This window comes from Callithrix jacchus, chromosome 1 (assembly GCF_049354715.1).
Source record: "Callithrix jacchus isolate 240 chromosome 1, calJac240_pri, whole genome shotgun sequence".
In the NCBI taxonomy this organism is placed as follows: domain Eukaryota; kingdom Metazoa; phylum Chordata; class Mammalia; order Primates; family Cebidae; genus Callithrix; species Callithrix jacchus.
In genome coordinates, this window is record NC_133502.1 from 108,913,045 (window position 1) to 108,940,777 (window position 27,733).

Here is a 27,733-nt window from a genome sequence, read left to right on the forward strand (position 1 = left end):
AAAACAATAGAAATTTTTAATAATCTCACAAATCATGAGAGACTGAAAGCAGATGGTTCCAGATTGGTCCAGCAGTTGAATGATACTCTATCTTTTCACTATTCTATCCTTTGTCCTTGGTTTATTGCCTCATGGTCACAAAATGATTGCTGTAGCTCCAAGTAACATGTTTGCACACAATTGCGTTTAAGTCAGGCAGGAAGAAACTTACTGCTTCTCTTCATAGCAGGAAACAAAGATCTTCTGAGATGAGCTGACCAATAGACTGTTTCTTTGGTCTGATTGGTCAGGACTGGGTCACTTGCGCATTCCCAAATAAATCATGAGCAAAGGGAAATGGGATTGCTATGGTTGGTATAAGTCAATGATGCTTCATTCTCTCAGGCTGGAGGAAGGGCTGCATCTTCCTTGAGTGCGTTGCTACCACCTAAAAAACTGGGTCCTATAACCTAAAGAAGGTGAAAAGAAGTGCAGAGGAGAAGTTAAGCAACTTGTTTGCCACAGGATTAAGCACAGAGTTGAGTGAATCGATGCACCTTATTTTTTCTAATTTGATGCCACATCTTCAGCTCCGCCTTCCTTCCCTAGCATAAGGCCAACAGCCCAAGGCTACTAGAAAACCTGGCCTTTCCCTGACACTGCGTTGGCCTTGATCAGTTCAGAGAGTAAAACAAGCTGTCAGACTCAGCTCCTGCCCTATCCTTGGTCTCTAATAACCTCAAGCTTTCATAATTCCAACCAAGTTTAAAATTCTAGCTTGTTGATTTGAGTGGGAGTTTGGAATGCTGGAGGGAGAGGGTGAAAGTCAGGTCAACAAATGAGAAATGATTTTTCTTCCTCAAACACAAGTCTCACATCAGAACTCTGAACTCAGATGGCCTCTGCTGAATGAGAGGGATGGGAACACATGTAGGGAAGGCCAGGAGAGCCCAGCCATGGGTGTAGCTGAACGTTGTTTCAGATTAAAAACAAGATTTCTCTCCATGAAGACCACTGGGTACTACTTTCAAGATTTACGTTAAGAGAGAAGTAAGGGCGTCCTCGATCTGGGGAAGAAGTTAAGGAGGTGGTTGGAGGAGAACTCTGAAAGATGTGGCTTTATTCAACACATCTGTAGACACTGGTTTCACAAGGCCACAATCAATATAATAGATGATAGGATTTATAGCATTCAATATGATTTAATGTAATATAGTAGTATAGCAGTGCAATATAATGATACCAGTAACTAAAATTCATTGATCACTTGCTGTGTGATTAACACAATGAAAAGTATTGTCCTTACAGGATTACTTATAATCATATTCACAGGCAAGTTCCATCATAATCCAGAGGCTAAGCAATTTGTGCAAAGCCGCTCTGTTCAACAGTGGCCTCAGGACGCAGGACCGCAGGGCTGTTTGCCTCTAGAACCCTCCTCTCCACCACTTTGCTATTTTGCCTCCATTTGTCTCTTACCTACCAGGGTGTTAATGCATATAGTGATGAAAAGGCCAAGTGGTGACTACAGACGAAGACACTGAGCGAGATTTAGTGAAAAATAGCTCATCAGAATAAATATTTTGCTAGCTAAAAAAAAAAAATGAAAGAAATAACACCAAAAAGTTATTTAAATGCTCAGGGCACAAAATAGTTAAAAGTTTCTTGTTTTAAAGAGCTCAAGAAAGTAAAGAACATAAGAGGAAATACAGCACTGATAGGAATTATATAAACAGATGAACTTCTTTCTCCATAATAGAATTCATGAGCATTCATGCATGCATTATTAAGATTTGGCCATTCCCTTGTGGGTTTTTTCTTTTTTTTTTTTTGGCATTCATTCTCCAGCCTATATAGTTAACTCTTTTTCTAACTCACTCGCTCACTTTATTCTTTCATTCATTCATTGATTTATCTAGTCATCTGTCAGATGTTTATTCAGTCTTTTCCTCGCACTGGGGACCAAGAAGGATAATGGAGGCTTAAGAATAAAGAAATACGGTCTCCTGCCTTAAATGTGATGGAATTTAGTATGCTCAAAAGGCAATTTTCCCCTTCAGATCCCCTTCAGACTCACTCCATTGCCTGTGAATGGTCCTGTGCAGTAGAGAGACCTCCTTCAGCCCTCTGGCATGTGGCATTACCCTACTGCAGGGAGTTGCCTATCTCTGATTTAGGACTAGAAGTGGAGGTCCAGAAGATGAGAAACTGTGAAGAACAGAGGACACTAGATATGTTACTGTCTGTCTGATTGAAGCCAATTCTAGCTCAGGAATCCCCTGGGAGGTTCTAAGACTTCAATATCTTATGGGATTTTGGAAACATCTAAGTTTTCTGCAACTGATAAAACCATCTTGGTCCCTAAAGATTTGCCTTCTACCTACTGGGAGGCACTAAACTAAGGACAGGGTAGATGCCTGGGGCAATGTTTATTTCCAACCGCACTCAAGAGCTAATCTCTGCTACTGGATGCCTGAAACCACATGCCGTATTCCAGCCTTTGGCTTGACTGAAGGATCCTAATGAACCTTTCCAGCATATATTTCTGTATACTGGAGAACCAGTGATGAGCACTATTATTGAAACATCTCTAAAACTGCCCATACTTCTTTTCTGTATGACGTCTCTCTCTCTCTCTCTCTCTCTCTTTTTTTTTTTTTGAGACGGAGTTTCACTCTTGTTACCCAGGCTGGAGTGCAATGGCGCGGTCTCGGCTCACCGCAACCTCCGCCTCCTGGGTTCAGGCAATTCTCCTGCCTCAGCCTCCTGAGTAGCTGGGATTACAGGCACGCGCCACCATGCCCAGCTAATTTTTTGTATTGATAGAGACGGGGTTTCACCACGTTGACCAGGATGGTCTAGATCTCTTGACCTCGTGATCCACCCGCCTCGGCCTCCCAAAGTGCTGGGATTATAGGCGTGAGTCACCGCGCCCGGCCCCTGACATCTCTTTTTGTTTGGTTGTTTTCTTTTTAATTTTATTTTGCTAAAATTAATAGTGAGGTAGGTTTACATTCTCACAAAATATAATACAGGCAATGAAGAGATAGTCTAGGAGCCTTTCTTAAGGCCCCTATTGCACGCAGCCCCGAGGTACTGGGACCCCTTAGAACATCTCATTTTTAGGAGGTGTTCCTAATCGCCAACAATGGCCTTTGTCAAAATTGCTCTCTATAGTGACAGCTAATGTCCTAAGCAGATGTCTATGTCTGAGGCAACTGGTCCCTGTAAGGGGTATCCAATTATCATGAGGCTCCAGGAAGATGCATATGGATGTGATGAGAAGGATGATGGAATGGGACCCAGAAGACACCCCACAGCCACTATCACCAAGCCTGGACATTTGTTCCTGCCCATTTCTATGCCCATATTTCCTCCTCTGCAAAATGAACAGTTCAGACTAGAAGAGGCTTCAGGCCCTATTGAGCTTGGACAAGTTATGACCTTCTGAGTACTGCAAGTGTCATCTGCTTTGGCAGTTTGCACTAAGAATTGGACTTCAGAGATTTGGCACATTCTGATGTTTCTTCAAGTGGTAAGTGTGCTCAGTTTTTGTGGCATGTGTCTACAAAGCACAAAAGCCTTGGGTTCTCTGGACTTCTGAAGTGCAAGAGTTAGACTGCAATCCCAGCCCAGTCTCAGGGAGAGACACAGAAGCAAATCTGTGAAAGGGTACTTCAGTCTCTATGGGAGCCAGTCTGTGCGCTTGGCAGAGAAGACAGCTTGGGGAAGGGAGGCACATCCGAGAGCTCTAAAGTCTGGGCAGAATGCCCCATGGACCCACAATCCCACATACCTGCAAATGGAGAGAAAAGAACAGGTAGTCCCAGTGTGAATATTTGGTATCCAGAGTCTTATTGACCTTAAAAATTTGGAAGTATGTGGGACCTGGAAACGCTAATACCCAGAGGCCGTGCAGTATCGTGGAAAGAGAACTGGCTTTGGAATCAGAAATTCTGGTTTGACTCTCACCTCTGCCCCTAAGAGCTACGTGACTTGGAGCCGGTCTCCTAACCCTGCTGAGTGTGGATTTTCTTGTCTGTCCAACGAGGAGCATTAGGTCTTTCCTGATGATCTCATAGGGCTGAGCTTTCTTGCATAGGGCTGTTACTTTTCCTGCACACAGTGTACAAACCCCCGGTGATGCCTTAGTCACAGTCTAACAATATTAAGGAAGGACACTGATAAAATGATAAAGATAATTTTTGTGGAGAATATAACATTGATCATTATTGCTACCCACTGTTACATTCTTAATATATACCAGGCACTCTGCTAAGGACTCCAGAAACATTAATTCATCACCCAAGGTCACATGGCTGGTAAATCACACGGCAGGACTTAACTCTGAAAGCTCTGACTCCAGAGCCAAGGTCTTCACTCAGTGCTTGCCTCATTCCTCCTGACCCAACAACCAGGTTTCCTCCAGACCTGGCTCACAGAGAGGGAGAAAGATGACTGGCTTGTCTATTCACATATTAACAAACAAACCAACAAATAAATCATTAAGTGGATGTAACATGCCGTTGGGTTTTGGCTGTGTCTTTTGATTGGGAATTCGGTCAATTTAAATTTAGGGTTACTGCCATTTGATGTTGACTGGCTGTTTTATCCATTTGTTGGTGTAAATTCTTCTTTATGTTGGTGCTCTTTACTTTTTGGTGTATTTTTAGAAAGGCTAATACTGGTTATTTCTTTCTGTGTGTAATGTGATCCAGACCTGTTTCACATGCAAGGATACACAAAGACTCAAAACAAAGGGATGGAGAAAGATTTACCAACCAAATGGAGAGCAAAAATAAATAATAAATAAATAAAAAGCAGGAGCTGCAATTCTTGTATCGGATAAAATAGATTTTAAAGCAACAAAGATATAGTGGTAAAAGGATCAATGCAACAACAAGAGCTAACGATCCTAACACCCAGATAGGAGACTTAGATTCAATGAGACAGAAAATTAATAAGGATATCAAGGACTCGAACTCAGATCCAGAACAAGTAAACTTAATAAATATTTATAGAGCTCTCCACTTCAAATACACAAAATATACATTCTTGTCAATACCACATCACACCTACCCATTAGTTTAAATGAAACATTGATTGGCCATTATTAATACCCAATTTTTTTCAAAATAAAGCAATATTTCCATTTACTCTCCCTCTTTCTCTTCCTCTTTCTTCCTCTCCTTATTTTTTTTTTCTTTCCTTCTCTCAAAAAAAAAAGAAATCAACTTGTAAACCTCTAGATCCAGGTCGGCAATGTCTCTTTCATTGCTTGATTTCCTTTCTTCGCTTCCCTCCCTCCCTCCCTCCCCGCTTCCTCCCTTCCTTCCTTCCTTCATCCCTTCCTTCCTCCCTACCGTCCTTATTCCTTTCCTTTCTGCCTTCCTCCCCCCCCCAAAAAAGAAAAAATGAATAAAAATAAAAAATAAATAAATAAATAAATCATTAAGTGATCAGTCACATTCTTTAAAAGAGTCAAACTTAGCAACTTTGAAAAATCATATGTTAAAAGACATTTATAGATCAGATTAAATAAATAAATGTATGAAAAAATGTGATTATATTTTCACTAACAGTTAACCAACATTGCTAATTGCCTATGTATGACTTTTTCTTAGGCTTGTAACAAATTATTTGTCCCACCCGTCCACCCAGCTAAAAAACAAAGTACTGAACACCTTCTCTATGCCAAATACCCATGAAGTGCTCAGATTTAATGGTGATTGTGGTGTTTCTGCCCTCAAGCATCAGTCTAACAGAAGATACTGACAGAAAAACAATTAAGTAGAGTATGAAAGGGCTTTGATAGGGGCATGAACAGGGTACTAAGGACAGACAGAAAATAAGAAGGTAATTCAGTCTGAATATGTCAGAGAAACCGTCTCAGAAAAGTTGACAGCTAGGTTGAGTGGCAGTCAAACTGTTGGAAGGAAGGGATGTGAACAGGAGAGAAGGGGAAGGACTTTTAGCAAGTGGAAGTGTCTTATGCAATGGATAAAGAGGCAAGAGAAGTGTGACCCACTCAGGGAGCCACAAGAAGTTCACGGTGGCTGAAACAGAGAGTCTAAGGACTGGAGAGGTGATAGCTGAAATGGAAGCCATATCGGGCAGGGCCACATATGTACTGCAAAGGGGTTTGAACTTGATTGTAATCACACTGAGAATTCATTGAAGGGTTCAAGTCAGGGCCAAAGGAATGGGTCAGAATCCCATTTGTGTGTTATGATGATGGAGAACGGATCTGTGAGGGAACAGGGGGTGGCTAAGAGAACACAGGACTAGAGTACTGGAGTACTTCAGCCAGCAGATGAAGATGACCACCCAGGTGGCATCAGTGAGAATGCAGAGAAGCAGATATTGCTTGAACATTTAGCAGAATGAGGCAGGTTTAGCAACTGAATGAAGGTAGCGTGAGGGAGGGCATGGTCTGAAGGATGTTGTGTCCGCTGGTCCCCTTAGTCCCTGAGTAAAAGAATTGATCTGTTTTGTTCCAGGTTCTTTTCTGGTTCAGATGACATGGCTCTGTGTCCCCAGTTTTTGATCCATCAACCCATACTTTTTGCCCCATATTTCCTTTTGTTTCCCAGTACGATAACTAGGGCAATGGGAACTGCTGTACCAAAGCCAAAACTCCGTGGTTTGACACAATAAAAGCGTATTTCTTTGTTCATGTAAGAGTCTTTTCTGGTCAGTCAGTAGCTTTCTTCCACCTGTGGGTTTAAAAAGGATGCTTTCTTCTATTGCATGGTTTGCCATTTCCCAGGGCCTGAGTTCTCAGCATTTAGATGGTAGAGGGGCAAGGGTGGAGAAAGAATCCCTTTTACTTAAAACCCCACCTACACCTCCATTAATAAGAACTTGTCACATGGCCATATTTAAAGGAACAGTTACATTCCTACATACTCACATGAGGGAAGGAGCAGGAAATTTGGCTAAACACCCAGCCACCCAGCATGCCTAGGTTTTAGTGGTGAGAGTGGGCATCCTTGTTTGGTTCCAGTTCTCAGGGGGTATGCTTTCAACTTTTTCCCATTCAGTATTATGTTGGCTGTGCGTTTGTCATAAATGGCTTTTATTTCATTACGGTATGTCCCGTCTATGCTGGTTTTGCTGAGGGCTTTAATTATAAAGAGATGCTGGATTTTGTCAAATGCTTTTTCTGCCTCTATTGAGATGATCATGTGATTTTTGGTTTTAAAGCTGTTTATGTAGTGTATTGCGTTTATTAACTTGCATATGTTAAAGCATCCCTGGTATGAAACCCACTTGATCATATTTTTTTGATATGCTGTTGGATTTGGTTAGCTAGTATTTTGTTAAGAATTTTTGCGTCTCTATTTGTCAGGGATATTGGTCTGTAGTTTTCTTTTTTTCTATCTCCTTTCTTGGTTTTGGTATTAGAGTGATACTGATTTCACAGAGTGATACTGGCTTCATAGAATGATTTAGGGAAGATTCTCTTCTCTCCTGTAGAATAGTGTCAATAGGAATGTCTGATAGAATTCAGCTGTGAATTCATCTTGTCCTAGACTTTTTTTGTTGGCAATTTTCTTATTACCATTTCAATTTTCCTGCTTGTTATTCGTCTGTTCAGCATTTCTATTTCTTCCTGGTTTAATCTAGAAGGTTTGTATATTTCCAAGAATTTATCCATCTTCTCTAGGTTTTTGAGTTTATAGATATAAAGGTGTTCATAGCAGCCTTGAATAATCTTTTGTATTTCTGTGGTATCAGTTGTAATATCTCCCATTTCGTTTCTAATTGAGCTTATTAGGGTCTTCGCTCTTCTTTTCTTTCTTTTTCTTTTTTTTTTTTTTGACATGGAGTTTCACTCTTGTTACCCAGGCTGGAGTGCAATGGAGCAATCTCTGCTCACCGCAACCTCTACCTCCTGGGTTCAGGCAATTCTCCTGCCTCAGCCTCCTGAGTAGCTGGGATTACAGGCACGCGCCACCATACCCAGCTAATTTTTTGTATCTTTAGTAGAGTCGGGGTTTCGCCATGTTAACCAGGATGGTCTCTATCGCTTGACCTCGTGATCCACCCGCCTCGGCCTCCCAAAGTGCTGGGATTACAGGTGTGAGCCACCGCGCCCGGCCCACTCTTCTTTTCTTAATCTCGCTAATGGTCTATCAATTTTATTTATCTTTTCAAATAATCGGCTTTTTGTTTCATTTATCTTTTGTTTTCTTTTTTGTTTCAATTTTATTTAGTTCTGCTGGGATCTTTGTTATTTCTTTTCCTCTACTGGGTTTGAGTTGGGTTTGTTCTTGTTTCTCTAGTTCCTTGAGGTACAACCTTAGATTGTCTACATGTGCTCTTTCAGACTTTTTGATGTAGGCATTGAAGCCTATGAACTTTCCTTTTAACGCCTCCTTGGCTGTATCCCAGGGGTTTTGATAGGTTGTATCATTATTTTTGTTCAGTTAAAAATTTTTGTAAATTTTCATCTTGATTTCATTTTTGACCCAATGACTATTCAGGAGTAGGTTAATTTCCATGTATTTGTGTAGTTTTGAGGGTTCCTTTAGGAATTGATTTCTAGTTTTATTTCACCGTGGTCTGAGGGAGTACTTGATATAATTTCAATTTTTAAAAAGTTGTCGAAACTTGTTTTGTGGCCTATCATATGGTGTATCTTGGAGAGTGTTCCATGTGCTGATAAAAAGAATGTATATTCTGCATTTGTTGGGTAGAATGTTCTGTAAATATCTATTAAGTTCATTTGTTCTAGGGTGTAGTTCAAATCCATTGTTTCTTTGTTGACTTTTTCTCTTGATGACCTGTCTAGTGCTATCAGTGGAGTATTAAAGTCCTCCACTGTTCTTGTGTTGCTGTCTATCTCATTTCTTAGGTCTAGAAGTAATTTTTTAAATAAAATTGGGAACTCCAATATTGGGTGCATATATATTTAGGATTGTGATATTTTCCTGTTGAACATTATATAATGTCCCTCTTTGTCTTTTTCAACTGCTGTCACTTCAGGTCTCTTAGCCATGGATACTAGCACTTGCTCTGTTTTGTCTGATATAAGAATAGCAATTCCTGTTCCCTTTTGGTGTCCATTTGCACGGAGTATCTTTTTCCACCCCTTTACTTCAAGTTTATGTGAGTCTTTGTGTGTTAGGTGAATCTCTTAAAGAAAGCAGATACTTGGTTGGTGAATTCTTATTCATTCTGCCATTCTGCATCTTTTACGTGGAGGATTTAGACCACTTACATTCAACATTATTAGTATTGAGGCATGAAGTACTATTCTATTAATCATACTATTAGCTGCCTTAATACTCTGGGTTTTAAAAAATTTATTGTGTTATTGTTTTATAAGTCCTGTGAGATTCATGTCTTAAGGGGGTTCTATTTTGATGTATTTCAAGGATTTGTTTCATGATTTAGAGCTCCTTTTAGCAGTTCTTTCCTGCTGGCTTGGTAGTGGCAAATACTCTCAGCATTTTTTGTCTGAAAAAGATTGTATCTTTCCTTCATTTATGAAGCTTAGTTTCACTGGATACAAAATTCTTGGCTGATAATTGTTTTGTTTAAAGAGGCTGAAGATAGAGCCCCAGTCCCTTCTAGCATGTAGGGTTTTGGCTGAGAAGTCTGCTGTTAACCTGATAAGTTTTCCTTTATAGGTTACCTAGTGCTTTTGCCTCACAGCTCTTAAGATTCTTTCGTCATCTTGACTTTAGGTAACCTGATGACTGTGTGCCTAGATGATGGTCTTTTTGTGATAAATTTCTCGGGTGTTCTTAGAGCTTCTTGTATTTGGATGTGTAGATTTTTAGCAATGCTGGGGAAGTTTTCTTTGATTATTCCCTTAAATATGTTTCCAAACTTTTAGAATTCTCTTCTTCCTCAGGAATATTAATTATTCTTAGGTTTGGTCATTTAACATAATCCCAAACTTCTTGGAGGCTTTGCTCATTTTTTGATTATTTTTTCTTTGTCTTTGTTGGATTTGGTTAATTCAAAAATCTTTTCTTTGAGCCCTGAAGTTCTTTCTTCTGCTTGCTTGATTCAATTACTGAGACTTTTCAGTGTATTTTGCATTTCCATAAGCATGTCCTTTGTTTTCAGAAGCTGCTACTGATTTTTATTTATGCTATTTCACTGAAATCTATTTCACTGAAAATTTTTTCCTTTGCATCTTGCATCATTTTTTAAAATTCCATTAAGTTGGACTTAATCTTTCTCTGGTGCCTCCTTGATTAGCTTACTAAGTGACCTTCTGGATTCCTTTTTGGGAAATTCAGAGATTCCTTCTTGGTTTAGATCCATTGCTGGTGAGCTAGGGTGATCTTTTGGGGGTGTTAAAGAACTTTGTTTTGTTGTATTACCAGAATTGTTTTTCTGGTTCCTTCTCATTAAGGTAGACTATGTCAGAGGGAAGACCTGGGGCTCAAGGGCCACTGTTCAAGTTCTTTTGTCCCATCAGGTACTCCCTTGGTATAGTGCTCCCCACCTTTCCCTAGGGATGGGGTTTTCTGAGAGCCAAACTGTAGTGATTATTATTCCTCTTCTGGATCTAGCCACCCAGCAGAGTTACCTGGCTCCAGGCCTAGGGGGTGTCTACACAGAGTCCTGTGATGTGAACCATCTTCTGGTCTCTTAGCCATGGATACCAGCACTTGCTCTGGTGGAGGTGGCAGGGGAGTGAAATGGACTCTGTGAGGGTTCTTAGTTGTAGTTTTGTTTGTTGCACTAGTTTTGTGCTATTTGGCTTCATGCCCAGAGATGGAGGATCAAGAGAGCATCAGCTGTAGCAGTATAGGGATGGTCAGGCAGTGGGCAGGGCCCTAGAGATCTTTGTCTTTGGCTACCAGGGCAGGTAGAGAATGACCATCAGGTGAGGGCAGGGTTAGGTGTGTCTGAGCTCAGACTTTCCTTGGGTGGGGATTGCTGTGGCTTCTGTGGGGGATCGGGGAGTGGGGGTGTGGTTCTCAGGCCAACGAAGTTATGTTCTCAGGGGGATTATGGCAGTGTCATGCATGTCGCCAATGAAGCGGAGGAAAGCCGACAGTTACAGGCCTCACCCAGCTGCTATGCAGCCCAAAATGCCAGTCTCACTCCCGCCATGCCCCCTTCCCAACATCACCAGGTTTGTTTCCAGGCAGCAGATGAGCAAGGCTGAGAACTTGCCCCAGGCTGCCAACCTTCTGGCTGTGAAAGCAAGCAGGGCTTTCAGGTTTTGCACCTCCTGCCTGCTATGGCTTCTGTGCTGTGTCTGCACTCCAGATTCATCCCCTCCCCCAGGTTATGTCCAGGAAACTTCGCATTCAGTTGAAATCATTACAAAGTTCAGCTGGAAGTTTCCTTCTCTGTGTGTTTTTTTCCCAGTTCCTCTGGAAGCCCTCCCCAAGGACCTCTGTGAGGCAAAGTCAGAAATGGCTTCCCTGGGGACTGTGAGAGCCCACAGGGCTCTTCCTGCTGCTTCTTCTACCCCTGTATTTCACCTGTCTCAGCTCCAGAGATGGTCAAATCCTTCTCCCATGATCTGAACCTTCAGCTTCCCCAGTGAGGGTGTATGTCTGGGAGCAGATGATTCCCCTTTCACACTTTGGGGACTCACAGTTTTTGGGCTGTCTCCCAGGCCTGCAGGAGAATCCGCTCCCTTCAAAGGGTCTGTGGATTCTCTCAGCTTCCCTGGTACATACCTGCAGTAGTCATTTGAGCAAAAGTTTATGATGTGATTCTCCACGTAGCCTTTCTCTAGCTAGGCTAGCAGTCAAGTTGTCATGTGGACACATTCAGGACCTCTGGTTAGCCAAGATGTTTCAGACAGTGAATTAGCTATTGTTTTCTCCCTCCTTGGATCAGGGTTCTTCTGCCAGGAGTTGCTATAATGGTTTGAGTTGGTTGGCCTCTAGCCAGGAGGTGACACTCTCAAGAAATAACCAACTAAGGTAGTCATAGGAAGATCTAAGCTTTCCCTAAGTTGGCCAGGGTAAGTCTTTTGGTTTCTCAGGCAATGGGCTGGGCCATAAAGCTCCAAAGAGATTCTATCTTTTGTGTTCAGCTACCAGGGCAGGTAGAGACTTACCATGAGGTGGGGGCAAGGCTAGGCAGGTCTGCGCACTGACTCTCCTTGGGCAGGGTTTGCCACGGTCACTGTTGAGGATGGAGGATGGTTCTCAAACCAATGTGGTTATATTCCAGAGGGGATTTTGGCTGCCTCTGCTGTGTCATATAGTTCACCAGGGAAGTGGGGGTAGCCAGTAGTGAGAGGCCTCACCCAGCTCCCATGCAGTTGGTGAGGCCTGTCTCACTCCTGCAGTGTCCCACTCAAACCTTGCTCCAGGCGGTGAGCTTCCCCACTGAGAAGGCAAGCAGAGTCTGTGGACCTTGTCCCTCCCATCTGCCCACTCTGTCGGCAGCAGTTCCTGCACCCATATCTCCAGAAGTTCCTGTTCATCCTCTGGATTCTGCTCAAGAAAATTTGTGCCCAGTCAAAAGTATTAGTAATTTCAGTTGGAAGCTTCTTTTTCCTTTTGAAACCTCCCTAATTCCACTGGCTGCTTTCCCTGCGAGTTCCTGTGAGGTATAGTCAGTGATGGCTTCCCTGAGTTTCAGCTGGAGACTGGAAGTGCCTTTTAGGCCCTGCTTCTACTTTCTTTTTTTCACTTTGGTGCCCAGGCTGGAGTGCAGTGGCGCGAGCTTGGCTTACTGCTACCTTTACCCCCACCTCCCAAGTTCAAGTTATTCCCCTGGCTCAGCCTCTCGAGTAGCTGGGATCACAGACATCTGCCATCACACTACCACATCTGGCTAATGTTTGTATTTTTAGTAGAGACAGGGTTTTACCATGTTAGCCAGGCTGGTCTTAAACTCCTGACCTCAGATGATCCACCCACCTATGCCTCTACTTTTGTATTTCATGAGGTTCCCTAAATCTGTGTCAGCTTTAGGTAAGGTTTAACGTCTTCTCCTGTGATCTAGATTTTCAGATTCACTAGTTCCATCTCTCACACTTCGGGAACTCACAGTTTTTTGCCTGTCCCGTGGAATTTGCAGTGGCCTTCTTTCTTTCTTTTTTTTGAGACGGAGTTTCGCTCTTGTTACCAAGGCTAGAGTGCAATGGCGCGATCTTGGCTCACTGCAACCTCCGCCTCCTGGGTTCAGGCAATTCTCCTGCCTCAGCCTCCTGAGTAGCCAGAATTACAGGCACGCACCACCATGCCCAGCTAATTTTTTGTATTTTTAGTAGAGACGGGGTTTCACCATGTTGACCAGGATGGTCTCGATCTCTTGACCTCGTGATCCACCCACCTTGGCCTCCCAAAGTGCTGGGATTACAGGCTTGAGCCATCGCGCCTGGCCCAGTGGCCTTCTTTCAACTGATCGGTGAATTCTTTCAGTTTTCCTGGTACATTCCTGCTGTGGTTCTGGAGCAACAGTTCATGATGTGAGTTTCTACACTGTTCTGTCCATCCAGTGGGAGCTGCACATTAGCCCTGTCTTCTATCTGCCATCTTGTCTCCTCCCCCTTTGTCTATTTTTAATTTTTTTATTATTGAGTTAAGAGCTCTTTATTCCTTATCAGATACATGATTTGTGAATATTTTCTACAATTCGAGGATTATTTTTTAACTTTCTGATATGGTTCGGCTTTGTCCCAACCCAAATCTCATCTTGAATTATAGCTCTCATAATTCCCATGTGTTGTGGGAGGGACGCAGTGGGAGAAAATTGAATCATAAGGCAGTTTTCCTCATATTGTTCTTGTGCTAGCAAATAAGTTTTATGAGATCTGACGGTTTTATAAGAAAAAATTCCTTTCACTTGGCTGTCACTCTTCTCTTGTCTGCCATCATGTGAGAATTGCCTTTTACCTTCCTTCCTCCATGATTGTGAGACCTCCCCAGCCATGTGGACCTGTAAGTCCATTAAATGTCTTTCCTTTGTAGATTGCCCAGTCTTGGGTATGTCTTTATCAGCAGCATGAAAACGAGCTAATACACTTTCTTAATGGTGTCCCGGGTGGCTCAAAAACATTTTCTTTTAACTTTTAAGTTCCGAGGTACATGCGCAGGATGTGCAGGTTCATTATGTAGGTAAATGTGTGCCACAGTGGTTTGCTGCCCATCACCTCAGTATTAAGGCCAGCATGCATAAGCTATTTTTCCTGATGCTCTCCATTCCCTGCCACCCCCCCCAAGATGCCCCAGTGTGTGTTGTTACTCTCCCTGTGTCCATGTGTTCTCATTGTTCAGCTCCCACTTATGAGTGAGAACATGTGGTGTTTGGTTTTCTGTTCCTGCGTTAGTTTGCTGAGGATAATGGCTTCGAGCTCCATCCATGTCTTTGCAAAGGACATGATTGTTTTCCTTTTTGTGGCTGCATAGTATTCCATGGTGTAATTATACTACATTTTCTTTATCCAGTCCATTATTGATGGGCATTTGTGTTGATTCCATGTTTTTGTTATTGTGAATAATGCAATGAACATACACATGCATGTATTTTATAATAGAATAATTTATATTTATTTGGGTATATACCAAGTAATGGGATTGCTGGGTCATATAATATTTCTGGTTCTAGGTCTTTGAGGAATTGTCACACTGTCTTACTCATTTGCATTTCCACCAACAGTGTAAAAGCATTCTTATCTGTTCATAGCCTCACCAGCATCTGTTGCTTCTGGATATTTTAATAATTGCCATTCTGACTGGCATGAGATGGTGTCTCACTGTGGTTTTGATTTGCATTTCTCTAGCAGTCAGTGATGCTGAGCTTTTTTCATGTTTGTTCGCTGCATAAATATCTTCTTTTTAGAAGGGTCTGTTCATGTCTTTGCCTACTTTTTAATGGGGTTAATTATTACTAAAAATATAATTTTATGTCTTTTAAATGAGCTGAGAGAAGAAAAGAAAGCAAGCATATATTCTGGGGGATTATATACACCAGCTAATTTGCCATTTCTTATTCTCTTCCTCTTTTTCTGTAGTCTTCAGTGAGCATATGGTGTCCTTTCCTTACTACAATACAGCTTTGTCCACCTACCTCCTTTTTGCTGTTATGATCAAGTATATTATATTTCTACTAAATATAATTACATACATATTACTTTATACCACTTTTTTAAAGTAAGTTAAGAGAAAGGAGAAGAAATATGCCTATCTTTTATAACTACATTATCACCTCTGTTAGTGCTTTCTTTATCTAGATTTAAATTATTGTCTGTGGTCACTTGCTTTTGGCCTGAATAACTTTGCCATTTTTTGTAAGGCTGTTTTGGTACTGTAGCAACTTTAGATACTAATTATTTTCCTTTTTCCATGTTTTTTCATGTTACTTGCTTATTTATTTAGTAACTTGGTTAGAATATTTGAATAAGTCCATTTCCTGTGCAGTGTGAAGCCTCTGATCTTCTTGAGAGGGTGCAGTCTTGGGCATGGGCATGGTTATCCTGGGATGACTGGTTTTGGCAGGTCTCTCTTTCTCTCTATTTCTTATCTGTCTTCTAAACTGCATGTCTCTGTAGCATCACATCCAGCTGTTAGGCTTCATTAATTGCTGGTCGATTACTCCATTTCTTAAAAACAATGTGATGGTGCATAAATTGCTCCACACTCTGATCTAATTAAATTTGGGTGTCTTGACAGCGTCAGGCTTTGAGGTCTTCTCTGACCACAGGAGGAGTCATCTTAGAGTTATCTCATCACCTGGTTCTTTCTGGTTATTTTTTAAATTATTAAATTTATTTAATTTAAATTATTAAAATATCCAATTATTATTTTTTAATAATTATCCAATATTTATAATTATCCAATATCCAATATATATCCAATATATAATTGAATATATTGGATAATTTGGATATCCAATATATAATTATCCAATATAAATATCCAAATATATTGGATATTTAAAATATCCAATATTTAATAATTATCCAATAAAATTATCCAATTATTAAAATATCCAAAATCCAGCTGGCTTACAGTTTTGCTTGTTGCTCTCAGGCAGCTACCAGCCTCCTCTTTAATTGCTTGTCACCAAAATCTCCATCGTTCTTGAGAGTGCCTTTAGGATTGAATTTACCCACACTTTGTACCAGATAAATTCAATTGGGGGAAGAAGCTTCTACATCTTACGTTATTTTGACTTGCCTCTTCATCTGGCAAAATCTCTGAACCACTACTCTGGAGATGACAGCAGGCAAAATCACCCACTTCTCAAGGAATATTGCTGATCCTTCTTTTGTTTTTCAGAGTCAAGGAAATGTGTTTTGAACTATTTATGGCCTTTCATAATTGAATAAGGTAATACACTCCTATGAGCAAGATTTGGAACGTTTGTTTTTCTCTGCCTGGTTCCCATAAAATTTGGAAACTATCTGTGAGTATTCTTATGGCAATATTGTTGTTTGCATCAGTGGAATAAGAATCCATTTTTCTTTTGCAACAGGACACAATTGGAAAAGTGGTTATTTTACCAAGTCTTTAATTGGAAGGACATGCTTCTCTTTAAGGGGTCAGTCTCAATTTGCAGGGCTGGTGAAAGCCCCGTGGGGAGACTGGCCTCATACCTGCGTCTACAAATTCCCTGTACAGGATTCCCAGCCTGTGGTCAGTAAAGAATGTCACTTTCAGCTGGGCGCGGTGGCTCAAGCCTGTAATCCCAGCACTTTGGGAGGCCGAGGCGGGTGGATCACAAGGTCAAGATATCGAGACCATCTTGGTCAACATGGTGAAACCCCATCTCTACTATAGATACAAAAAATTAGCTGGGCATGATGGCGCGTGCCTGTAATCCCAGCTACTCAGGAGGCTGAGGCAAAAGAATTGCCTGAACCCAGGAGGCGGAGGTTGCAGTGAGCCGAGATCGCGCCATTGTACTCCAGCCTGGGTAACAAGAGCGAAACTCCGTCTCAAAAAAAAAAAAAAAAAAAAAAATGTCACTTTCTAACAGGTCCAGGAACTTCAACTTGATCTTGGGATCTTAAGATGACAGGATCACCCAACTCACAGGTATTTGAGGATAAACCCATGGCTGGGCTGGGCTTTAAAAATCTTGACTGAGATCCTTTGGAGAATAGAATTCCATCAAAGCCAATCTAAAAGGCTTATGTAGAAATAATTATGCTTGCTGCACTTTATGAAAATCATCAGGACAAGTATAAAACTAGTCTATTTTGCAAACCACTCAGCCCTATCATAATTTGTTTTAATAAAACTGAGGGCTGGAGAGAAAGAAATTATGTTCCAAAACTTATCATACATTTGTCATTAAATTCTAAATTCACTAGTTGTTTTTAAGTTTTTGCCTACATTTTAGATAAATCCTGCTTGTTCCTGTGAACCAACCAGCAGTCTCTGGCTGCAGTTCAGAAAAAAACAAGAAGAATGGGTAGTGTAAAAATCTGGATCAGTATTCTAGTTCTGAGCAGTTATCCCGCAAATTCTGCTAAGTGATTGGAATAAATAGGATGCCCATCACTCTGAGGTTTCTTTTTTAGGAAAGTAAGACCAAGAAAGCTAACCAAAGTCACTCAAATCCTACAAGCATAACTATAGCCACCACTTATCTGGGTGTATCACAAGACATCCTTTTCTCTCCCTTTTTGGGGGTCTCATTTCCATAACTCCACCTTAGCATTTGGCTTATGATAAGGAGTCCATTCAATGCCCCTAAGATATGTTTTTGTTCCAAACTCAATTCCAAGCTTTGGGTCAAAGCCCTAGGAAAGAGAACTGGATTTAAGGAATCCAAAGGCTGATGACAACCGAGGTTAAAAGACACAGCACAAGTGAGTGTGGCTAATTCCTGCCGATTAAGCCAAGCCCGAGCTTCCTGTTTCATGGATAAAGCCCACATTAGTATCCATGGCATAAATGAGGTCTAGGGAACTCCAAGGCTACTGACAGAAGGGGAGATAGGGCATATGTTGGTAAGAGCAGATGATTCCAACCCCTAGAGACCTCTGCTGCATGGGTGCAAGCCACTTTGGTACTCATGGTGGCACCAGCTGAGGTCACCAGGACTTGGGGATATAAGGACAGAAAAGGAAAAGAGGATGCTCTTCCCTCTCTCCCTCACTTATCCTGCGTACCTGCTAGGAAGAGAAGGGAACTAGGCATGCCTGCTCCTCTCTCTCTAGATGGGTAGCCATTCAACTTCAGTCTGTACCCCTTTCAAATTCATCCTGAACAAATGGGACTCCTTTGAAAAAAACAAAAATAAAAAACCTTTTTTCCTTTCTCCTCCTTGGTTCTCTCTTCACAGAGAGGTAATTGTATCTCTGTATGACAGGACACCCCCCTCAGATGCATCCTCTAAACTGAAAAGAGTTTCTCTCTCAAACCTTAAACTGGTTGGCTTAGGATCAGGCTCAGGGGAACAGAAACCAGAAGCCCAACATGTCAGCAAAAGGGTAAAAATTTTTTTTCTTAACCAGTCTTTCAGCCTCCTTCTCCCTGTGCAAACTCATAAAAGGCCTAAGAATTTTTGAGCTGTCCTTACTCCTCCCTTTGTTTTGTTTTGATGCATGTTTTCTAATAACCCCATTTGTCTGATCTTGACTTTAGGCCATCAAATTTCAAACTGTCACGTAGTCAGAGCCTCTGATAGATGGCCCTTTCTTCTAGGAACCCTTTGATAGGCCTCTGAGGGAGCTCTGACTGCCATTTTCCCAAAACAGCACCCCCTGTCAGCAGGAAGCAGTTAAGACCAATCTTGGTCCTAATCTTATTCTAAGGGCAGTTAGATGTCCTTCTTAAGAGAGGGGAATGAAGACAGCACGGTGAAAGGGGGCCCCCAGAGAAATTCCAACCAGCCTGCACCCTGGGAGAAATGCGCACTGGGTGGAGCCACAGAAGTTCACTTCATTAGCATTGGGGAGGAGCCTGGCCCCTCCTCTTCCTGTGTGGAAACTGGGATTCAAGCTGTGGGCAAGAAGCACTCTAACAGGGACTCTGGCATTGCAGAGGATCTCTGTTTCCCTCTTAGTACCCCTTTTCACTCAACTAAACTCTTCTTTACTCACCCTTCAACCCTTCCAGGAGCCTAAATTTTTGTGGCTGTGGAATAAACAAGAACCCCAATGTGATGGTTAATACTTAGTATCAACTTGATTGGATTAAAAGATACAAAGTATTGATCCTGGGTGCGTCTGTGAGGGTGTTGCCAAAAAAAATTAACATTTGAGTCAGTGGGCTGGGCAAGCCTTAATCTGGGTGGGCACCATCGATTCAGCTGTCAGCAAAGCTAGAATATAAAGCAGGCAGAAAAGCTTGATAAGACTAGACTGGCCTAGCCTCCCAGACTACATCTTTCTTCTGCTCTGGATGCTTCCTGCTCTGGAATGTCAGAAACCAAGTCCTTCAGTTTCGGGACTTGGACTGGCTCTTCTTGATCCTCAGCTTAATGATGGCCTATTGTGGCACCTTGTGATCATGTGAGTTAATACTTAGTAACATCTCATATATATATATATATATATACACACACACACACACACACACACACACACACATATCCTATTAGTCCTGCCCCTCTAGAGAACCTTGACTAATAATACACCTACCTTTAACTGAACTAAGGAAAAGTCCCACAACAATATGTTTTGCAAATATTTTCCCATTCTGGAGATTGTCTTGTCATTTTGTTGGTTGTTTCCTTTGCTGTGCAGAAGCTTTTTAGTTTGATGTCATCCCATTCATTTATTTTTGCTTTGTTGTCTGTGCTTTTGGTATGCTATCCAAAAAATTATTGCCACAGCAGTGTCAAGGTACTTCTCCCTGTTTTTTTTTTTTTTCTAGGAGTTTTATGGCTTAAGATCTTATATTTAAGTCTTTGATCTAGTTTAATTTTTATATATAGTATAAGATAAGGGTCTGATTTTTTTTTAATTTTTGCATCTGGATATCCAGTCTACCCTACACCATTTATTGAAAAAATGTTCCTTTCCTTTCCTCATGGTATATTTTGGTGTGCTAGTCTAATATTAGTTGACCATATAGATTTTCTTGAATAAATATGTCTTCATTTGATATATGCCCTTAGGAAATTTACATAGACTTTAAATAGGTACTAGTTTTAAAAATAATTTTCACCAGTTAAAGCTGTTTTGTATGGGAGTAGCTTTGAGCTCCTCATACTGTCATTCTAGAGTCATATCTGTCCAATTATCTTTAGATGAAACTTAACTGATTAGGGTAAAAGAAACAAATTAATGTAAATGCAAAGAGAACAAATCTGAAGTCTAACTAATTTGGTTATTAGTGGTAATTATTATTTACAGATAGATTTATTTGTAGTTCATTAACTGCAAACTTGCTTCATTTGTGTGCTGTAACTAATTAATCAGAAAACTGCAATGAGTGATGGGACTCTAATGTGGTTTGACTTTTTAAATAAATTTTGAAATTTGAACATCGAATTTCAATGGAGCATTACATAAGCACTTCAGGGGATTAAAGAATTGGTGATTATATGCATTTCTCTATAAGACAAATTCTTCAGTATCTTAAGTGTCAGTGTGCCTATACACCCAGGTTTTAATATGTCTGCACCATACCATATCTTATGTTTGCAAAACTAGCACAATAAAAAATGATATTATTTTATAGAACACACAGCCTCTGGTTTAATTAACCAAGAAATATTTTTAGAGTGCTCACTGCCTAGAAAGTCACTGTGCTGAAAGATATAGATAGCTCAGTAAATGTAGTACCAGATACCTATCTCCAAGAAGCTAATTATTGAGCTGGTAATATATTCTCTAAACACATTAAAAATAATTTCTAAGATATAGTAGTTTAAAAACAGATGAGTGGTGCAGATGGATTAAGATGAGAGTGAGGCCTTTAATAGTTGAAGTATTTTCTGTTAGAACACTTGTTTGGTGGCGTACAGTGGGGAAGGTTTGTTTCTGCTCCATGCAGTGCTGTCTAGGGAGTGGTAGGTAGTGGATGATGATTAATTGAAGGCTGGAGAATTTGCTTCCAACACAGCTCCCTCATGTAACTATTTAAAATTACTAAGGAATTTCTTGGATTCTACCTGGATCTTGATATGTTTAGATGCTCCTTTGCCCCACGAAGGGAGATTCTCAGATTTTGCATCATCTTATCTGTATGTAATATGAATCCAGATACTTCCAGAAGGGAGAAAGTAGTTTTCTTTTTCTGTCTCCTTGGGAATAATCCACCTAGGAAATTAAGAGAAAGCTGAGTAGTTCCTGGCTTCAAGCAAATTAAAATAGGGCTGAGCGGGGCAGCCAAAATTATGGCAGTGAGTGGAAATTTTCATAGGAATTACAGTAATTTCCTCCAAAGAACTATGTGGCTTTATTCATAGTCACCTATTAGGTGCAAAAGCTGCTTGAGACTGTAGAGTCCATATTGGACTATGCTGATGATTTGCCTCAGAAAAAGTGTTTGAAGCCAATGGGTTGCACTGATAGGAGAGAAGGCAAGAGGTGTCAGGAAGGTAATTTTGGTGAAAGCCACCACTTCTGAGAGCAATCACTGCTAAAGAGAGTTCCTCCTATAGAAAGCTCCAGGGTATAGCCTCCAGTGGGAACCAGCTTTAGCTCCTGACCACCAGTAGTAATGGAAGAAGTCTCAGCAGGGCTAAAGATGCTACTATCTTGGCTGGAAATGTCAGCAGGAATCGCTGTGAGCCCATGAAGGGAAACTATCAGAGAAGCTAAATTTGGATTCAAAAATAGGAAACATTCTTTGGAAGTCAATGGCCCAACCTTCCCTCCTAGTGAGCACTGATCTTAACATTGATTGGAAGAATAGATTGATATTTAACAGACTTCAATCAAAAATCACATAGCACAGTGGAAAGAGCATGAGCCTTGGAGGCTGTCTGACATGGTTTTCATCCACGCTCTGCCACTTACTTGTTTGTGCCCATTGGTGATTTGTCTCATTTCTTGTCATCCGCTTAAAAAAATAATAGGGTGCTACAGAGAGGGCTGAAGGAGATAATGCAGGCAATAGAAACCAGTACATTGCAGGTACTCAAAATATAATAGCCAATATTGTTCTTTCCTATGTGAAGTAGAAACTGATGAAACTCCAAGGCCTCTAGCCAATTACTGACCCCTCAAATTATGTCCTGCCTCTTATATTCTTATAGAAATTATCTAGGGGAATGTAGTATGGGAAAATTATTAAATAAGTACTAGAAGCAGTCTCTGTGCCTGTGAAAGCCCACACACTATTACATGGAGATGAACTTGCAATCAGTCCTAGCAATTTCATGAGCTCTAGAGACCAGCATTCCCCTTCTATGTATTTCCAGTGATAACTGCAGGAGACATCATTATTACATTGGTAAAAGAACTGTAGTCACAAAAGATTTGGTTTCTGGAAAAAATTTTCAACTTAAGTTTCCTTTACCTCATGTATAAAAGATGCAAGCCAAAATTCTCTTTTAAAAATCCACCACTTGTTTTATTTCTTCTTGCCCAGCTTTATGTATAATAGCTAGATGTTTTGGGTATCACTTTGCAATTCAAAATCTGAGCCTTTCAAGGATGCTTCTTGATTTGATGTTCCAGGTGGCTGAAGAGGAAATGGACGTTAAGTGATTGTTCATGGCTTTGAAAGATCATGATCTATTACCCGCAGTAGGTTTAATGTGCACCTGAAATTTAGCCCTCACATTTTTTTGATTATGGAGACAAATCCTATGACAGTGGCACATAGCTCATTGTCATGCATATCCAATGTTCAATCAAGGCAGGGCTCAAAGCTGATGGGCACTTCTGTGATTGGCATTTCAGAGGTGAATTTATTTCAGTCCTACACTGCCTTTCTTACTTAACTCCAGCATCAAAGGAATTTGAACGATTTGGCTGGTGGGCACGAGGGAAGGTTATGCCTCACTGTATATATAATCATTTATACTTAGTGCTCTCAAAATGTGTCATTCTTTCACAACTCAAGTTTTGCATGATTTATTTATAATAGATAAAGAAATTGACAAATTTCAAGAAAATATTGCAAGAATGACAGATGTGAGCATCTGAAGCATCATTGTGCATTAAAAATCCATAAAGTTTCTAGAGATACTGCTATTTTCGGTGTAGCATCAAGTCATTGTTCTAATAAAAAACACTTTTGAACTTTATGAAATATCATTTGCATCTAGAGTTTGGTGCACATAAAAATATAATTGAAATGTTTTATATATCATTTATACACTCAATCTCAATGAAATAAATTTATTTCACTATATATCCTTTTTTTAAATTTCAATAGTTTTTTGGGAAATAGGTGGTGTTTGGTTACATAAGTTATTTAATGGTGATTTCTGAGATTTTGGTGCACCCATCACCCAAACAGGGTACACTCTACCCAGTGTGTGGTCTTCTATTCCTCACCCCCTCCCATCCTTTCACCTGAGTACCCAAAGACCATTGTATTATTCTTATACCTTTGAGTCCTCATAGCTTAGCTCCCACTTATGAATAAGAACATATGATGTTTGGTTTTGTATTCCTGAGTTACTTCACTTAGAATAATGGTCCCCAGTTCCATAATGAAGTAATTCAGATGTTTGTTTAACTACAAAATATTTATTAAGAGTCTGTTTTGGGTTGAGGATCCAAGATGGCTTAATGGGAACAGCTCTGGATTGCAGTTTCCAGTGAAAATGCAGAGGGTGAGTGATCATTGTATTTCCAAATGAATTTTTACTGGCCACAGACCAGGAGATTTCCAGGTGGAAAAGCACCATGAGTCTCCAGCACAGCTGTTTCAGCTGGCGCAGCATGTCTCTGCACAAAAACTCACACAAATCTGGGCACTGTTTCAACTGGTGACTGGAATGCCTGGGAGACAGTCACCCATTCAACTGAAAAAAAGGGGACTGAAACAGGGAGCCAGGTGATCTGGCTCAGCTGGTCCTACCCCACAAACACCAGTAATCTGAAACACTCTGGATTGAGAATTTCACAGCAAGCACTGCTGGACCCGGGATGGTCTAGCTCTGTGGGGGGAAGGGTGTCCACCATTACCGAGGCAGTCTACCACTACAGAGGCAGTCCACCATTACTGAGGCAGTCCATTACCGAGGCAGTCCGCGATTGCCGAGGAAGTCTGCCATTATTGAGGCAATTTGCCATTACCCAGGCAGTCCGCCATTACTGAGGCAGTCTGCCATTACCAAGGCAGTCCATCATTACAGAGACAGTCCTCCATTACTGAGGCAGACTGTCATTACCAAGGCAGTTCTAACTATACACCTATAAACAAAATGGCAAGGAAGTTCACACAGCAGCTAGGGAGAGCCCACAGCAGCTCAGCAACACCTCTGCTGGCAGTCTGTGACCAGGCTACCTCCTCACTGGGCAGGGCATCTCTGAAAAAAGGCAGCAGAATGACAGGAACTTTTAAATAAAGCCCCACATTCCAGGGACAGAGCACCTGGGGAAAAAAAGGCATTTATGAGTTCTGCTGCAACAGACTTAAAAGTACCTGCCCAGCAGCTCTGAACAGAACAATGGAGCTCACAGCTCAGCAGTTGAGCTCCTGTAAGGGACAGACTGTCTCCTCAAGAAGCTTCCCAACCCCTGTATAACCAAAGAGACACCTCATAAAGGAGAGCTTAGGCTGACATCTGGTGGGTATCCTTCTGGGACAAAGATAACAGAAGAAGAAACTGGCAGCAACCCTTATTGTTCTATAGCCACTGAAGGTGATTCCCAGGCAAGCAGGGTCTGGAGTGGACCTACAGCAGTCCTACAGCAGGGGGTCTGAGTGCTAGAAGGAAAACTAAGAAACAGAAAGAAATAACTTCATCAGCAACAAAAAGGACATCCACTCAGAGACCCCATCTGAAAGTCACCAACCACAAAGACCACAGGTAGATAAATCCACAAAGATAGGAATAAACCAGTGCAAAAAGGATGAAAATACCCAAAACAAGAATGCCTCCTTCCTCCAAGGTATCGCAACTCCTCACCAGCAAGGGATCAAGGCTGGATAGAGAATGAGTCTGATGAATTGACAGAAACAGGCTTCAGAAGATGGGTAATAACAAACTTCTCTGAGCTAAAAGATCATGTTCTAACCCAATGTAAAGAAACTAAGAACGTTGAAAAAAGGTTTGACAAAATGCTAGCAAGAATAAACAGCTTAGAAAGGAATATAAATGAATTGATGAAGATGAAAAACACAACACAAGAACTTGGTGAGGCAGACACAAGTTTCAGTAGCCAAACTGACCAAGCAGAAGAAAGGATATCAGAGATTGAAGATCAACTCAATGAAATAAAATGAGAAGGCAAGATTAGAGAAAAAAGAGTAAAAATAAATGAACAAAGCCTCCAAGAAATATGGGATTATGTGAAAAGACCTAACCTATTTTTGATAGGTGGATCTGAATGTGATGGAGAGAATGAATCCAAGCTGGAAAACACTCTTCTGGATATTATCCAGGAGAACTTCCCCAACCTAGAAAAGCAGGTCAACATTCAAGTCCAGGAAATACAGAGAAAACACCACAAAGATATTCCTCAAGAAGAGTAACCCCAAGGCACATAATCATCAGATTCACCAGGGTTGAAATAAAGGAAAAAATGCTAAGGGCAGTAAGAGAGAAAAGTCAGGTTACCCACAAATGGAATTCCATCAGATTCACAGCAGATCTTTCAGCAGAAACCCTATAAGCCAGAAGAGAGTGGGGGCCAATATTCAGCATCCTTAAAGAAAATAGTTTCAACCTAGAATTTCATATCCAGCCAAACTAAGCTTCATAAGTGAAGGAGAAATAAAATCCTTTATGAACAAGCAATTGCTCAGAGATTTCATCACCAGCAGGCCTGCTTTACAAGAACTCCTGAAAGCAGCACTTAACACAGATAGGAACAAACAGTACTGGCCACTACAAAAACATAGCAAATGGTAAAGACCATCAACACAATGAAAAAAATGCATCAACTAACAGGCAAAACATCCAGCTAGCATCAAAATGGCAGGATCAAATTTACACAGAACAATATTAATCTTATATGTAAATGTGCTAAATACACCAATTGAAAGACACAGACTGACAAATTGGATAAAAAGTCAAGACCCATTGGTGTGCTGTATTCAGGAAACCCATCTCATGTGCAAGGACACACATAGGCTTAAAATAAAGGGATGGAGAAAGATGTATCAAACAAATGGACAGCAAAAAAAAGCAGGAGTTGCAATCTTAGTCTCTGATTAAATAGACTTTAAACCAACAAAAATCAAAAGAGACAAAAAAAGGGCATTACATAATGGTAAAAGGAACAATGCATCATGAAGAGCTAACAATCCTAAATATACATGCAACCAATACAAGAGCACCCATGTACATAAAGCAAGTTTTCAATGACCTACAGAGAGACTTAGACTCCCACACAATAATTTAACACTCCACTGTCAATATTAGACAGATCAATGAGACAGAAAATTAACAAGAATACCCAGGACATGAACTCAGACCTGGACCAAGCAAACCTAATAGACATTTGCAGAACTCTGCACCCCAAATCCACAGAATATACATTCTTCACCTACTCTAAAATTGACCACATAATTGGAAAGCACTGCTCAGCAAATGCAAAAGAACTGAAATCATACCAAACAGTCTCTCAGACCATAGTGCGATCAAACTAGCACTCAGAATTCAGAAAATAAGAACAACACAACTTCATGGAAACTGAACAACTGGCTCTTGCATGTTGACTGGATAAACAATGAAATGAAGGCAGAAATAAAGATGTTCTTTGAAATCAATGAGAGCAAAGACACAACGTACCAGAATCTCTGGGACACACTTAAAGTAGCCTCTAAAGGAAAACTTATAGCAATAAATGCCCACATGAGAAGCAAGGGAAGATCTAAAATTGACACCCTATCATCAAAATTGAAATAGCTAGAGGAGCAAGATAAAAAAAACTCAAAGGCTAGCAGAAGATAAGAAATAACTAAGATCAGAGCAGAACTGAAGGAGATAGAGACACAAAAAATCCTTAAAAAAATCAATATATCCAGGAGCTGGTTTTTTGAAAAGATCAACAAAATAGACACTAGCCAAATTAATAAAAAAGAAAAGAGAGAATAATAAAATAGATGCAATAAAAAATGATAAAGGGGATATCACCACAGATTCCACAGAAATACAAACCACCATCAGAGATTATTACAAACAACTCTATGCACACAAACCAGTAAACCTGGAAGAAATAGATAAATTCCTGGACACTCACACCCTCCCAAGCCTGAACCAGGAAGAAGTCAAAACCCTGAATAGGCCAATAACAAGGGCTGAAGGTGAGGTAGCAATTAATAGCTTACCAACCAAAAAAAAAAAAAAAGCCCCAGTCCAGATGGGTCCATAGCTGTATTCTACCAGACACACAAAGAGCAGCAGGTACCATTCCTTCTGAAAATATTCCAAACAATCCAAAAAGAGGGAATCCTCCCCAGATCATTTTATGAGACCAACACCATCCTGATACCAAAACCTGGCAGAGACTCAACAAGAAAAGAAAACTTCAGGCCAATATCCATGATGAACATAGATGCAAAAATCGTCAATAAAATATTGGCAAACCATTTGCATCAGCACATGAAAAAGCTTATCCGTCACGATCAAGTAGGTCATTCCAGGGATGCAAGGCTGGTTTAACACATACAAGTCTGTAAATGTAATTCACCACATAAACAGAACCAAAGATAAAAACCACATGATTATCTCACTAGATGCAGAGAAGGCCTTCAACAAAATTCAATAGCCTTTTATGCTAAAA

At 40.7% G+C, this 27,733-nt stretch overlaps 1 long non-coding RNA gene across 1 annotated transcript; it reads right to left on the reverse strand.

The window, feature by feature from the left end:
* On the reverse strand, positions 1-27,299 carry LOC103793023 (uncharacterized). Its single transcript, XR_001912158.4, has 3 exons — positions 22,344-27,299; positions 20,992-21,139; positions 1-449 (listed from the first exon to the last, which is right to left on the reverse strand). It is a non-coding gene; the product is annotated as an uncharacterized LOC103793023 (long non-coding RNA).
* Between the last annotated feature and the right edge of the window lie 434 nt (positions 27,300-27,733).